Source organism: Melospiza melodia, chromosome 3 (genome assembly GCF_035770615.1).
Source record: "Melospiza melodia melodia isolate bMelMel2 chromosome 3, bMelMel2.pri, whole genome shotgun sequence".
Classification (NCBI taxonomy): Eukaryota; Metazoa; Chordata; class Aves; order Passeriformes; family Passerellidae; genus Melospiza; species Melospiza melodia.
The window spans coordinates 53340797-53354339 of NC_086196.1; positions in this window are offsets into that span (position 1 = coordinate 53340797).

The window sequence follows — 13543 nt, forward strand, 5'->3', positions numbered from 1 at the left end:
TCTGAAGCCAGCATGCTGACATGGCTCCATCTTTCTCTTGACACTGCTGTAAGGTTTCCTATGAAGTAGTTTTCCAGGAGAAAAAGTTGCTTAAATGCTATAGAATATTGGAGGAATTTATCTTTCATTTAAAACAAGTCTTTAGAGAGCAAAACTACAAAAGCCAAAGGCGACTGATGTTTTGGCACAGCAGTGGTTCAGAGGGCTGCAGGGCTGGTTCTGGCTGTTTCACCTGTCATGCACCAGGTAAATGCCTACTCTTTCTTTCAAAGCAAAGCAAAACAACACAGCCCTAGCAGTGCTGCCAGCTGATCCATGGTCCTTCAGCACAGCCCTGAACTCTGCCACAGGTCAACTTTCCTCCAGAAAACCTCTACTTGTCTTGCAAACATCTGTCACCCACAGCCTGGCCGCTGCTCTGTTTCTGGCAGGGCTCTCCACCAGAGAAAAGATGGAATTTCCCCAGACTCTCATTACTCTGTGAGATTAATGGCCAGTGTGGGATGGATGCTGTGCTTCTGGCTGACTGGGATAGTGACTCTTCACTGTTGTGTTCACTCAGATGTTTTTCCTCCCACATTTGGAGAGGTCAATGTTGTTTGGGCTTTGCTGGACAAGGCTGGTGCCTGCTTAACCTAGCTTTGAGCTGTCTCACACAGGTAGAGAGGTGTCCTTTAGGAAGTGAATGTGTTCGTGTTGCTTGTACCAGCAAGAAGCACACACCAGTCCTTAAGCTACTCCTCCTGCTGCCAGCACAGCCCAGGGATACTGTGCAGGGGCTGCTGCCTTCTGCTGCTCCCAGGTAAGCATTAGCACAGGTAGTCACCCTCACATTCCAGGCAAGCAAGGTCTAGGCAAGCTCTTTTTCTTCCCTGCTTACATCAGTGCTTGTTCAGGCCCTTAGAGGTATTTCCCTGAAAGTGCAGGCCTGGGGCTGCCGCATCTTTCTCTGGCAGTCCTCTCTCAAGGTGATTTGGGAATGGTCTCATGGATCTTTGGGGCATGGCATCAGCATCACAGTGAGGTTTCCGGTGTGCTGGCACTTCCCACCAATGCTGCTGTACACGGAAGCAGGCACCACAATGTCAACTGTCTGTGCTTGCTAAGTAGCAAGGAATATTTAGCCTTTTGTTTCTGCTAGTTTGCTTCTAATAAAAAAATTAAAATCTGGAAATAGCACATAATGCAGGAGCTTGGATCTGGGACTGAATCCAGCACTGCCTTTAGAGGACACAAGTCATGAGAGATGTGTCATATTAGTAGCTTGCAGCTAATAGACTGGCAAAGGCTGGAAGCTGCCCTGGCTCGCTGCCCGGAGCCCATGGAACTGCTCAGGTAGCAGCATCCAGCAGCTTGGCCAGTGGGCCATGACAGTTTCCTCATCCAGAGGTAATTAGCTAAGGTTTCCACAGGGCAACAGCTTCTTTCATAGGTGCCATCATCCCCCTCCTACCTCAGCTGTTTAATGTCTTCCTTGGAGCACGAAAATACCTGTGTCTGTGTCCTCGGTTAAGGCCCACTGCAAATTTCTGAAGGGGAGTAACTACCTCTCTGCATCTGGCACAAGCAGAGAGATAAGCACTGGAAGATAACAAACAGAGCCAGGCAAGAGAAAAGAGTGTCTGACTGTCCTTTGGGCAAAAGGATGTCGAAGAACCCATTCACAAGGAAAACATATAAGCGACAAGTGACAGCTTGTCCTACCAGTTCATGCCAGAACCAAATCGAGCAGAACTGGCTGCAATGTAGTGCAAAGCCTTCATCACAGCCTGGCATTAGCAAGCAGGAAGTGCTCACTTTCCACCCAGCTCAAGCTGGTAGGGAACAGTGAAAAAAGTTTAAAATTATAAAGGAAGAAGTACCAGAGAATTTGGAGGAGATTCTGCTTTCTTTGCCCTGAATAACAAGAGTAGCTCATGGAACTAAGAAAAGCAGTATTTATGTTCATTATGAGAGCCTCCTGCAGCAGACAGGAAAACAGCACTGTGATGAAGCTGAGGTCAAAGGTGTGGCCAAGCCTGGCTGCATTGCTCAACAGCTGATAGACCAGGAGGCACGGCAGGGCAGACCAAGAGGTACCATGGCCTCTCCTTTCTGGGGCCCTAACTCACATGGCCAGGTACCATTTATAGCTGAGCCAGCAGCCCTGCGTGCACAGTGCTTAACACCAACAAACACCCTCAAGAAAACATTGACACCTGTCATCAAAACCTTGTGTTATTTCTAGAAAAACTGCACACTTAAGGCATGGAAAAGAGATGGAAGCATAAATCTCCTTATTCTAAATTATGTTCCTGAGCATGAGGTAGTTGCCATCACCCAAAAAAGAGACCCAGGTGCCTATGTGAGACTATTCAAAGGAAGGAAAAATTACAAGTTACAAAGCAGTGGTGGCTTGTAGTATAGAAACACATAGCCTCTCTCTAGCTGCACAGTTTACCTTGTCTGGATGTAATATCACACCTTTTGTTCATTAACTTACTTTTATTTTCTCCAGTGCAAATATTTTGTACACCTAAGCTAGTAACAATTCTCTTGAAGACACAGTCTTACATGCTTATTGCTAATTTCTTCATTAAAGTGCCTGGCATAGTATGACAACCGTTCTTGGTAAAAAGTGAAACATAAGTTCCTAATTTTCCCAGTTTTCCATTCTGTAAACTGTTTCACAGAGATTATCTGCATTTTTCAGTGCAAACTCAATGAAAAAAAACTGTTACCCTGCACCGAAAACACTTGTTTGCTCTTCCAGTAGGTAGAACCTGTAATTTACCTCTTAACAGGAGATGATTTGCTGCATTTAGCTTCTTAGCTGCAAGAAGAATTTGACAATAATGAAGGAATTTTTTTAAATTGAGCTAGGTTGTAGGAGAGGAAAGAACAGCATGGATCACAATCTACCTCACAAGTTATTATTCCCATGTTTTTAATGACTCTACTTGAACAAATGCAATGTACCAGGAGAAAATAATCTTCTCCTAGGAACACAAAATTGATACAATCATCCAAAACTTCAGCAAGAATTTCCTTCTTGTGTCATCTTTGAGACTTTCTGGCTCCACTTCTCTCTTCTCTTCACAATTCTTTCACAGCTACTGGCTTGCCTGCAAAGGGAAACTGCAACACCTCTGCATCAAAAAGATGATCAGCTTCTGTTCTCTCTGCTTAAGCTACCTAGAGCTGGCTAGGCACCTAAGAGGCAAAAACCACACAAGAATACACTGCTTTGACTTGGCTAGGAAAAACAGGATCTATCCCCAAAGTCCAGACCTGAGCAAGGTCATCTCAACATATCCATAGGATAATGAGATTTTCAGGCTATGAATCTTTCTTGGGGAGCATTTGTAAGAGGCAGAGAGCTTCACATTGCAAATAACAGAGGTTTGCTGGGTTTTTGTATAAATCAGTTTCCTGTCACACGATTTCCTATTTTTATTAGTATTTTCAAACTACCAGGCATGAAACTGGCAGATCCTAGTTTGCAATTTGTTCTTTTTTTTTTTTTGGAGTGAAGCCTTTTGCTGTCAGCTGACAGCTGATTTACTGTCATTGCCTTCATATATGTCACTGGGGTGAATAAACCAAAACAAATGATTCTTTACTACAGGAACTGAATCTTTTTCCCAGCACCAACAGCTCTCCTCCTCCTTGAGTTTTTGGAGATGACTTCTTGTGATTGCAAACCTAATACTGGCTTTGTGGCCCATGAGGATTGCATCAAATGTCACGTAGTCAAATCAATCAACATTGTTGTTATCTTTCAGTATTTTTTGCTTGTTTAAGCAGATAAATGAAAACAGACAAAAGTCAATGTATCAGTGTTTTGATTATACAAACAATTGAAAGATGCTCTCAGGTATTTGGAATCCCCAAATAACATATCTGGAAAAAGCTGGGAGTCTGTGGGGTACAAATGTCTCAGGAGCTGCAAAGCGCATGTCAAATGAATGGAGTTTATGGATCACCTTATTTGATGCTTGAGACAATAAATGAAGGAACACAGGAACATCTAAAAAATAGGTAGAGGTAGTGCTTCAGACCTAAGATTACAGCAAACATGAATCATGATTACATAGTTTGTTTATTTGTCTGTTTTTAAAGAGCACACTGTAAAGGAGGAGAGGAAAGCAGAGAAGTGGAAGCTCTTAGCATGCTGGGAAATGTTGCTGTGGGTGGTGTGCTTTCAAGTGTGTTGAATGTTGTACATAAACTGATTGAGACCAGATGTAGTTTGTGCTTTTGATATGGTGTTACTGATTTGTTTTTCTCTGCTGAGTCTAAATTAAATTCAGTGTTGATTTCCTAGATCTAAAGTATAAGATAGCAAGTCTACATAAGCAGCTTCTAGCAGTTACAAAGAATAGTGGTTTTGTGTTAGCATGAGAAAGACATTGACATACCTTGTTATTCGTATTGTATTTTTTAAGGGTGAGAGCTTTCCTGGAAAGCAATTTCAAAGTAGTTCCAACATTACTTCTATAAACTCTCATCTTATTTTTAAAATACGTTTTTTTTATATTGAAAACTATTTTCTTCTAATAAAATCATTACTCACCCATACGTGTGTTTGAGGCACAAGTCTCAGAACAACTCACACAGAGTCCAGCTTCCTGATAATGAGTTGATATTGAGCTGACTATGAGCTGGCAATGTATCAACTGCTCATCATTAAATCATTCCCAAAATGAACATTAATGAACTTCACCCACTTCAGCAATGCACGGTAGCTCATACTTCTCCTGATTTCCAATTCACAGCAAAGTAAGTTGATTTCAGCCTACACTGCTGACTTCACTGGATTGCTGTGTAGTGAGTTGCCATAAAAACAATGAGGTTTTGTATGTATATATTGGATATTCTCAAACATATTAATTTGGTCATCCAATATATTACAGCTACTCCAGTGAACTTCCAAATGGAAATGGACAGTCCTAATATCCTGCTTTAAACTATGAACGCCGTGTTGGAAGAAAGTACTTCCCTTAAAAGAGAAGTCTTTCCAATGCAAAAGTTTTGTGTTCAGTTAACTTTTTCCACTACAGCAGTGAAAAACAAAGAAACTATATGTAAATCAAATGTCATTAATTTTGTCATTTGCTTTTTTTCTCAGCAGTATTTAAATGGGCTGTTTAAATATCAAAGCTTCATAACCCACATTTTTCTGTAGTAGTCTGGCACCATGTCACACTTGCAGAATTGAGAAATTTACCTGCAAAGAAGCCTCTGTGTGACAGGCTTACCTTTATTCAGTGAGGAGAGGTCTATGTCGATTAACACATACTGCTGGATAATTGTTCAGAGATGGTTATCAAAGTCTCATGTCCACATGTTATGTTGAAATATGTCTCAGAAAAGAGTTACAAAACTGAGAGTCTCAAAGGCACATTTCACAGGGTCATTACAGGCACATTTCAGAGGTCAGTCTGTTCAAAGAGTTTAGGAAGACATTTGATCATAACTACACCCATGGAGAAAAGAGAAACCTCAGACTAGTGCATTAAAGTATTGATATGCATCCAGTTAAAGACCAAACTCTGTGGCTGCAGCAAGAACCAGCTAGGTCTTCATTTCTTGTCAATTGCTGCCCAGGATCAGCTTATCACTGTAAACTGTGTCATTCCAGGAGACATTCAGCCATCCCTACTCTGGTGGGCAGCAGCCTCTGGGATGGGGTGGGTGAGCAGATGGGGCAAGAGTTGCTCCAGTGATCTCATCTGAGCCTGATGTTGAATGCTTGTTAGTTAACATCTTTGGATAATGAGATTTGAAACACCAGGGAGCTGAAATTAGAAATATTCAAATGCAATGCTTGCTTTTGAAAAAGAAATAACTATGTCAACAGTTTCCTGTGGGATCCAGTAGATTTCTCATTATAGGGTGTGTTTAAAACAAAACCAGATATCTACTAAAACCTACACATGGATAGGAGCTAGCTTTTTGCAGACATCAATGAATTGAATTCTGTTACTTGCTTTATTTAGGAAGTCGTCATAGGCCCTTCTGGCCTCTAAATACATTTACTCAAGAGCGTTTGACAGAAAAGCAAAATTGCCATTCAAGGTATCACCTTGCTACAGGTGCATTTGGTCAGAAGAATCACCAAGTTAAAATGTGTCCTATTTGCTGGTGACAAAGAAGTTGTCATAGTCCTTTCCAAAAAAGCATTTCAGACTTCATAAATTGCTGGCTCTGCTTCTCTTCCCATGTTTGGCTAATATAAACTTCAACGACCTTTTCTGTCCTTCATGTTACAATCACCTTTATTTCCTCAGGTGTCCAATAGGAGAGAAAAAAATAGGGCTGAGAACACGACACACCTGAGGTTTGTGTCTGCAATGGAATAATTTTTCTCTATATTCCAGTTCAGGGGAAAAAGAATCTGTGTTTGCTTTTGTTGTTATAGTTGGTTTGAACTTTAAAAGCGTGTGAAAGCACCTTTGAACTTTACAGAAAGGGACTTGAAAATGTTGGAGTTTTTTAAGTTTAAAAGAAGAATGTTTCCCTTTTAAAAAAGCAAATACAATAAATGTGGCATAACAGATTTAGAGATACACTGTACTCTTTGAGGAAGCAACATAGTCAACCAGATGGGTTGAAGAAAGAGCTAAATGTGCATGCATGCCACAGAAACACACAGAGAATTTCCTTAATGACTGAGGACTATTAAGCACACTGTAACATTCAAGTACCATCTACATTTATTATGTTTCCTAGTTTAAGGACACATAACTATATTTAAATATTTTTACACATAACTGTATAATTAATTACAAAAAGCAGCAATGCTGATATCAAGGATACCTATGTACCTTCTCAGATGATCTTGCACTGCCCACTCCCCTAACAGCCATTTGCAGTAGCTGGCTACTCTCTCTGGCCTCTAAGTATGCTCTTTGTCATTTCCCTTCACCAGTTTTGGAATAAACAGTGTCTCCAATCCTTACAAAAGAATATTAGAGAAATTATGTCGTTAATTTAACCAGCCAACTTGCATATACAAACAGAGGAAACACAGACACCTCTCCTCAAAATCCTATGGTCTAGGTTTTCTTGAAAGGATGGCAGCATTTACTGAACTGCCCCTAACTTTTCACAAGACAGATCTGTACCTTTGTTCTGAACATTAGACCTCTCCCATTTTTTTCATTTGACCACCAAAATTTTCTAGTCACTTTTTACTACCTTGGTTCAAAAGCACCATAAAAGAAGCCACCTTGCTAGTTCAAATCAGGAAAGATTATTTTATTTAGTCCTGCTCCTGACTGTAAATACAACTAAGTAGAAATCAGTACTCCATTTATAAAATGTCCTCTACAACCAAATTGTACTTATTTAATTTGCTTTTCACAGAACTTCTTAGCACCAGGGGACTGCTAACAACATGACCCAAACCACGAAGCAAGTGACGCTTTTTCACATCTCTCTGCACACCCTGTCTCATAGCATTTTAGCACTGAATAAAAACAGAGGTGGCAAAATCCTATGCCACAGGAGAAGCACAAACGTGGATAACAGGGTTTGCCATGCACTACTAAACTTGCCCAGCTGCTAACACTTGCTGTTGTGGCTGCCTGCACGCTGACCTTGGCTTGGGCTGTAGCTGAGGAGGTGGGCACGTGGCAGCACATTGATCCTTGGAGGCCAGTATGTCCACACAGGATCAATGTGACACAAGGCAAAGATCTAAATGAGAACATCCACAGCCACACTGAGAGCTGCACTGCAGAGTAGAGTGGTGTTTGCCACTCTTACCTGCCTTCTTTCTTCCTCACACATTCCGTACAGGTAGAAAAACACTGGAACGCTTCCCAGATTTTTGACCAAAACAACCATATACTTGGATAAACAAAGGGAGGAGTTGAGCTGTGCAGCAGCAATATCTTCCTAAACATGACTTTTTTTTCATTATTAACTCAACTGCTTTGAGTTACCTTCAAAACAGGAATATATTAAAAAATCCTCCCATGGAGAACATTTGCAAACTTCCTTGCAATTTTCAAAAGCCTTGGGAATTTTCTCTAAGTTTCCATTTATGTCAGCAGCTTTAAAAATTAGTCTCCCAGTTGGTAGGCAAATTTAACAATTGAAGCTTCCCTATTTATATTCAGAACTAAATAAGCAAAAGTTACAGTTGCTCAGACTTTTGGGTTGAAAGACTCAAACAATCTCAGATAATTCATTTTTATTTCAGATTTGGAGTCATCACAGTTTAGAGGTGTGTATTCCACTCCATGTGTCAAGGTCAGGGGCTCACAAAGATGATCTTCCCTTATCAGCAGGCTGAGCCAGTAGGAACAAGCCGCCTAAGGTCTCTAATCATGGGAAAACCTAAAAATCGTAAGCCCTAGAGGTAACTCATTGACACAAGAAGCAATTTCTCTGAGAAAAAGAAATTTTACTTCTTTCTCACTTTCCTGGGACATAGTCTTGGAGCAATTTTTATATTTACAGAATAAAGTATTAAGTATATCTTTCTCATGGGCTTGCAATGGGTCATTTAAAATAAATGTAACATTTACGGTACCTCAAATTTTGTCTATACTGCAATACTTCTTGTTCCCACTGTAGGAGATACTACAAATACCACAGTAAAGCTCAAATATCAGAGGGCACTAAAGTGCTGTCTTTTTAATGGCAGTCTCAAAATAAGAAGCTCATAGGTTCCAGCAGTAAATCCACTAAAGTCAGTGGGGTAAGAGCTAGAATTAACTTGACCTTTGGAGAAAAAAAAGTTAGTATGAAGGTTGGAAGTGGACAGGAGTGCAGGACAGGGATTTTTGACTAAGCAAGAAAACCTGGAGAAGTTGTGGGCTTCCTGAATGGATCCCTGAAAGTATCAGCTGGGATGCTCAAAAGCTGTTCTCAGCAAATGGTTCATTTTGCATTGCCTACAGGGTTAGAGGAAGGAGGACAAGGAATTCTGGAGGGATTACTTAGAGAAGTGGAAATCATAACTCACATAGCAGAAGTGAAATGAGAAAGGGGGGAAAACTTCAAGATTGGAATCTGAATGTCTTTTTCATCACCAGCAAAGAGCCAAAAGTAGATGAGAAGTTTCTTCAAAAAGTTGTAAGATTTCAGAGAAAGAAGTCCCAGGGGAATTACTGTAACACAGTAGAGAGTTGTAAGAGTAAACCCCAGCTTACCTGGTTTGTGCTTGCTTTTGCTATCACTTAAACCAAATTAAACTGCTCACAACTGAATAATCACTGCATTGCTGTTCTGGAGAGACCATGAAAAGAAAAGGAATGAAGTCTAGTCCCTGGCCAATCTGACCAAAGAACTACATTAAAAATATGTATAAATCCACTGTGCCAGAGGGAGTTCAGCTCCTATCCTTATGATTTATAATTATATCTTCCTAAACAACAACCTTCATCAAGCAGTGGCAGCATACCCTTCTATATTTATAAACTATATCCAGTTTGGGAAAAGGCCTTCATCTTCATCTAACATTGCCCAAAATACCTTTTATAACTAGATTGGACAAACTAGCAATTAAAAATCATAGGAATTCAGCTTGCAAGGTGCCCCAGAAAGTCTCTGGTCCAACCATCTGCTAAAAGCAGGATGGACACCAGAGCGTTCTCAAGCTGCACCTCAAAAACCTTCAGGGATGAGGACTGCACAGCCTTTTTGAACAACCTGCTCCATTGTTTGACTATGTGCCAACTTGAACATCTCATTTCAACTAATGTCTATTATCCCTTACTCACCCAGTATGAAATACTGTAAGGACTTGGCTCTGTCTTGTTGCTAACCTCCCTGTGGTTACTAGAAAATGAAAGGTAAGGAGTATGCTTACATATACAAAGCATTATGTGTCCATGTTTAATATTATGGTAGATCCAAATCAATGAATATGAAGTCTAAAAGATCATCAAGTTTTAGAAATCATAATCCACATATAAGTTTCACAAATGCATTGTGCTGCAGTATCAAGAACAAGGTATAAAATGCACTTTCACTTCTCTTGTTGTGCAGAATTAAGAACTTGATATAGATCTATGGTTTCCACAATAAACATCTTTGATATCACAGACAAGGTCTATCATTCACATGGGAGTAAACCAGGAATAGTCCTATTTAAAACTTGCCAAGTCACATGATTTCCGGCAAAAATGACAGGGGAGTTGATAGCAAACTCTCAAATTAGAGCACCAAAAAACATTTCCAGGAAAAAAAAAATCAGCTCAAAAAGCTTGCTTCCTCATGAAGGTTTTATTTGTTTATTTTATCTGGAATAATCTACTCTTTCCCTTGTCCACATTCCTCTAATCAGTCTATATGGTGCCACTTTTCTGCTGGCAAAACAGGAAGGCAGCTATGATGCCAGTATGCCTGAAGCTTGCCTCAGGCATATCCCTGCTAGTTTAAACCTTTTGCCACCTTCCTGACTAGCTCAGCAGTGTACTGATTCAAAAATCACAACTTATGGACTTGTGCCCTTGACAAGAAAGAACTGCTTCAAAGCTTGAAATTCCCAAGTCTTGTCTTCAAGACAAAAAAATAAATAAATATGTGTGTATATATGTATGTAAAACACATTTTTTAAAAAATATTAAAAAATCCAAATGAAATTTGCCATACGCTTTAGTCACATTATTTTCAAACTAGCTTCCCAATAAATGTTTCAAACAATTTGTCCCCTAAAATCCACTTTTCTTCACTGAAGAAGTCATTCAATGTCATCAAGAGGTTTGCATAACAAACACATAGCAAATCAAATGATGGGACAATATTTAATAATCAGATGATATTTGACATGTCCAGAATATATCTGAGTCCAAGAACTGTGAAATATTTCCAGCCATATAATTTATGCTGCAGCAGCAGAGAAGCAGAAGAGACTCAGACGGGTGCTGGCAGCACACTAATTTCTTGTCAAGTGTAACTTAGGCATGTTTGAGTGAATCCAATGGCATTGGCACCTTGGTTGATGGCTTCTCCATCAACAAAAACACAAGGCCCACTATTAAATGCCACTCTCATGACTGAAAGGCAAAGTCTAGTGCTCTTGACTGTGAGAAAGGAGTAAACAAGTAAATCCAGACTTGGGATGTCCAGAAAAAAATTATTCCAATCTTCATGTTGAAAGACAGTCATGAACATCTCCTTCCTCACTAGGTAGTGTCCCTCATGGCAATCAAAAGCAAGTGGACCCCACCTACACTCCCTAGATCCAAGTTAGCAGCCCAGAAGACACCACAGAGGATGCATTACGCAAGATGAACTTGCCCCTGTATATAGAGACACCCCAGGCCCATTCCCTGCGCTGCTAGATGCATGTCCATAAAGCTTTGCAGGGGTAACATCACCCTGCACCTGCCAAAATGTGAATCCACCCTCTTTTTTTACTATTTGTTCCAGCAGCTGCCTCTCCATGGGCTTGGACCTGAGGCTGGAGGCGGAAGGAGGAAGATTTTCAATCCCCATCCCAATGCCCTCTATTTTTCAGACTTTCCAGCCTTGAATTGACAGAGGACATGCTCATGTAGCCAAATGCAGTTGTCTCTAGCATTTGTTCAAAGAATGGACAAAGTAGGGGAACTAACCTAAAACTGCCAGGTGGTACCAGATTTACAGGGTCCTGGCAAGGAAGTGCTGAATGACTGCTAAAGAGTCTCCTAGAGCTTACAAAAACTTACAACACTTTTTATGCAAGACTTAATCACCCCCATGGACATTTTTGTAAAAGGAGCACATTTAGGCCCAATCAATATGGAAAACTCTAAAGGAATAAATAAGACATCTCATTAGCTCAAACCACTGATAATATGGAGCCTTTTAGGAGTTGGTAGGCAAGAAATTCCTCTATAAGTTTATTGTACACTCACTTCTACCATTCCATGTCCTACTCTCCTAAAATTTTTCATGCTGACATCAGAGGCCAGAGGAAAAAGTGTGTTATCATATCTAAGCTATTTCAAGGCACTCTTCTTGCTTTAAGTAACTTAAGCCAATGCTTTAAATCAAAATTTTGTCTTGCTTCCAAGCATCTTAAGGGTCCATGGAAGATGTTACAGGGCTTTCATTTCCACTGCAATGTGATAAATACTGCTACAATTACAGGCACCATTCTCGGCAGCCTCAGATGCACCGACCTTGCCTGTCCGGACTGCCTTTGAACTTGCCATTCTAAATTCTTTCCTCTATATGAAAACATGATCCAGGGGAAGGAAGTTTGTGCTGGCTTGTGCCTGCCCTACGTGCAGTCAGAGCACAAGAAGCTGCCTCATTTTAATTTGGCTAGTTTGAGCAAAAGCTAAAGGTTTTACCCTGCAACTTCTGTACTTTTGGCACCTGAGACACTCTGATGGAAGCCAGCTCAGCTCTCACAGAAGTCACTCCTCAACTCTACCATCCTCCAGCCCCACCCAAAATCTGCTGATGTCTTGCGTAGGCATTAAAAATCCTTGAAACTCAATTTGACAGAAAAACACCTTTCCAGAAGGTTCTGGCTAAGAAACACATGTCCATCCTCCGGACCAAAAAAGTTAAGGCCTACTCTATACAGGGGAATTTCTGTCTTCTCCCTCTGCCCTGTGAGAGAGCTGGGTCTCCTCAGTTTCACAGAGTCCTTATCAGAGTGGAAACAGAACTAAAATAACTAGAGAAATTTTCTTACAAAATATCAGATTTTATCCTTTGCACAAGACTTTTCCATGGATGGCCCTAAGCACCCCCTGTAAACATATGACACCAAAGAATAATGTCTGGCTCAGCAGCAGCTTGTCTGTGCTCTGTCAGCCTTTTCTGATCCTTTTTGTATCACTGTACGAGCCTCAATATTTATCCACGTCCTTTTTTCATCCTTAATAAAATTGTTTTATTTGCACTTACCATATACAAGCAGTTTAAGAACTATTCAGTGTTCCCAGCACCCAGAATAACAAAGGAGCCAGCAGCCTTGACATGTAAGAACAGATATATAGTGTCTGAAAGAAGTAAAGCACAGATCCACATACCAGCTCAGGAAATAAATTTCCTATCAGGGAGAATTTATTCCCACTTTTAGTTGGACTATACTAAATTGTACCAGCTCAGTGATAAAGTGATTAGTCCATCCTCTGCTACACCTCCCCATTTAGTCCATGTGGAACATAATTAATGAGCAGTTTACACTTCTCTTGCAAAAATTAATAAACACCAGTACAAAAAAATCTACATTACACTGTCCAGCACCACACCACTTGGTCACCTCTAGGATTCAATATTTTACTGCAAATCACCACCATTTATTTAGATTCTTTCCATGTGTGAGACAATGCTTACACCCAAATTGCTAGGAAATAATTATTCAGGTTGCAGATATTTTGTCAAATTCTCTAATAATATTGAGAAATACCTGGATTTCAGTCATGCCATCATTACCATTGGCTATAAATTCAGTAATGTTAAAAAATATCTATCAATTCAGTATGTCAGAGATTATTTAATGTATGTATAAAGGTGTTATTGTTCATCAGCTCTCATCCCTTAATATTTGCTTCACTACTTTATTAATGAAAATGAACTCAGCACATGCAGTTCCCATTACAGC